The 3,455-nt window shown below is 32.9% G+C and overlaps 1 pseudogene; it reads left to right on the forward strand.

Moving 5' to 3' along the window:
• Positions 1–883: 883 nt before the first annotated feature.
• Positions 884–3,310, forward strand: LOC112681398 (annotated as a pseudogene).
• Positions 3,311–3,455: the final 145 nt, after the last annotated feature.

Consider the following 3,455-nt stretch of genomic DNA (forward strand, 5'->3'; position numbering starts at 1 on the left):
AAACATAAGTGCTGCGAAAGCACGTAAGAGAAGGCTACTCAGCAACGTCGTGCACTCAATTCTATTGTATGGAGCACCAGTTTGGGCACAGGACATGAGCAAATCAGGCTGGACCGCGCTCTTAAAAATCCAGAGGAGAATATGCCTAAGGGTCGCCTCTGCTTACTGTACGGTATCCGGCGAAGCTTTAGGAGTACTCTCCGGCATCCCCCCTCTAGACATTATGGCCACTGAAAGGAGAAACATCCATGACCACAGAGGAAATCAACAAACCGAAGAAGCTCTGCACACCTGGCAAACCAGATGGAATAATAGTCCCAAAGGCAGATGGACCTATTCCCTCATTAGAGACTTGAACACACAGACAAAAAGAAAGCACGGAACTACCAATTTCCATTTAACGCAGGTTCTGAGTGGCCATGGATGTTTCGCAGAATACCTCCACAGTTTTGGGAAATTAAATAGCCCAGAGTGTTGGTACTGCGGCCACCCAAGTGACGACGCGATGCACTCTATCTTCATCTGCGATGCATGGCACCAAATAAGGAACCAAACAGAGGTAACCCTAGGAATAAAGCTCAACCCTGATAACATGGTAACATGCATGCTGTCATCGACGAGGAGCTGGAACATCATTGACAACATGGTCTACACCATCATGACAAAAAAGGAGAAAGAAGGAGGCAGATCGCAGCAGGTCAATAAAAACACAAGAACATTTTAAAACTAGTTAAGTTATTATTTTTGTATGTTAAATAGCAAAACAGCAGGGCGGTTAGAGGCCCACACGTATGTGTATTAAATTAAGTTTGTAAATTGGTTTTGTTTTGTATGTAAAAATTTATTTTGTTTTATCCAATAAATGATGGTGTGTGGGGGTGAAATGACCAGAAGGCCAGTACCACCCCATGCATCGGTTACTGTAAAAAAAATAAAAAGGTTTATTGATTGCGAGTATATAAAAGAAATTCGTTCTGGGTACGCTTCAACGTGGATTTTTAAATGTAAAATGTGCTCCATTACAATTAGATTAGATTCGGAAAAAAATTGGGACTACATACCAATAAACCAATCAGCTACTAATACAAGCATTGGAATTGGAATTGGCTATTCACAGTTAAAAGAATTTTCTGCTATTTTGGATATACCTGCATTTTGTAGTAATACATATGAGTCGCATTTTTCTAAAATCAGTAAAGTCATTGAAGAATCTGCTTGGGAACAAATGCAACTTGCTGGTATTGAGGAAAAGCGATTAGCATTAGAAGCTGGAGATATTGACTCGGATGGAATTCCTATGTGTCCAGTAGTTGCCGATGGTCAATGGGGAAAACGCAGTTATAAAACGAAATACGATGCGTTATTGGGAGCAGTAAGTTAAAATACCTAATTAATTAATTAATCATCCAATTAGATTTATACTTTTTTAATGAAATTATATTTTTAACTTCATAATCTGACACAAAATATTGGTTTTTAAAGGCTACGATTATAGAGTTTCGTTCAAACAAAATTTTATTCGTGGGGATAAGAAACCGTTACTGCTGTATATGTGAGAGATCAAGTACATTCAAATTAAAGGCTAACGAACATAATTGCTTTTTAAACTGGCGTAAAAGTGCGACAGGAATAGAAGCAGGCGGTATAGCAGAAGGATTTGCCAAAAGTGTTGAAATGCACGGGTTAAAATATAGTAGATTAATTGGTATTATTATTTTTCCTTAAATTTAAATAGTCAATATCATAAAGCATAAACAATACTTAAAATTATAGGAGATCGTGATAGCAGTGTAGTCAAACGCCTGAATGAAATAGTTCCATATGGACCTCACCAGCTTGTAAAAAAAATTGAATGCCGAAATCACTTGTTGAGAAACTACAGCACTAAAATAATGCAAATTACTAAAAATTGTAAATATCCTGTACTATTGAGAAAATTTATAAGTTTAAATATAATAAAATTCAGTATGGCAATTAGGATGGCAATAAAATATCGTAAAGAGTTATTAGAAACAGAATCCCAAAAAATAAAAGGTATACCACTTTTTTTTTTAATACATTTTAGAATATAAATTAACAATTTTTTTTTTACTTTAATAAAAAAAAGAACTTAAAGAAGACATATTGAACAGTCCTTACCATATTTTGGGACAGCATGAAAAATGTGCAGCTTATTTTTGTAAAAAAAATAATACTGAAGAAAATCGTGTCCCAGAAGCAGAAAAGTGCGGTCTAGTGGGTGAAATGTCGATAATAATAAAACGAGTAGTTGACCATGCAAGCAGTCTTATCCTTGATGTTAACAATAATGTGTGCGAGCAATTTAACAGTGTGGTAAATAAATATATTGGTGGAAAGAGAATAAATTTTTCATTAAAACAGTCGTACAATACGAGAATAAGAGCCGCAATCATTTCATTTAACTCAGGAGGTTATTTTTTAAGAGCGATTCACAAAAATATTATGAAAAAAAGTCCAGGTAATGAATTAAAATTGTTTTTGCCAAATGTCAAATTAATAAAACAAATGGTTATGTGTTTTTCATTATGTTTCATTGTATTTTACCTTATTATTTACATAGTACATTATTTTTGATTATAGGCATGGTAGGAAAAAAATTTCTAGCAATGAAAAATAAAAATAATGTGTACTGTGTCAAAAGAAGACTTCAATTTCCAATGCGGCGTTCAAAAAAAACCAAATGTACCGGTCCTGATGAATTTGATGGTCTTGCAGAACCTTTAGCACCAGAGGAAAGGATGACCACTGAGCTCATGATAGAAAAAAACAACAATTTATTAAAAATTTAACGTTGACACAAAAAGAAGGTGAAGAATTAGAGCTAGAAACACGAGACCAAAGTTGTAATTAAAAATGGTATTCTGAAAGGCGAAATCGACTAACAGCGTCCAATTTTGGAAAAATTATTAAAATGAGACCCACAACATCATGCAAGAACATAGTTTATGAATTACTATATAATTCATCTACTTTTAATAGCAAAGAGCCAGTACAATGCAGGTATGGAAATAGTATGGAAAAGTTGGCTATTGAAAAATTTGAAGAAGTGACAAATTTAAAAGTAAACCATTGCGGGTTGTTTATAGACAATATGTAATATATATATATATATATATATATATATCTAGGAGCATCGCCAGGTAAATAAATTTAATTTAATTTATATTTAATTTAAAAAATTTAATTTATTTCAGATGGAATTATAGATGATAAAACAATTTTAGAAATTAAATCACCTTATTCTGCTAAAGATTGTGCTAGTTTACAAGAGGCTATTCACACTGGAAAGGTATAAAGAGTACCTATACCTATTTAATTTTGTAAATGTATTATAATAATATCGATAAGCAACTGCTAACTGATATAATATATATTATATATTTACTTACTAATATATTATTAAATTATTTTATAGATAACATATTTAACTCAAA

This window comes from Sipha flava, unplaced genomic scaffold (genome assembly GCF_003268045.1).
Source record: "Sipha flava isolate LNK unplaced genomic scaffold, YSA_version1 19077_pilon_pilon, whole genome shotgun sequence".
NCBI lineage: Eukaryota > Metazoa > Arthropoda > Insecta > Hemiptera > Aphididae > Sipha > Sipha flava.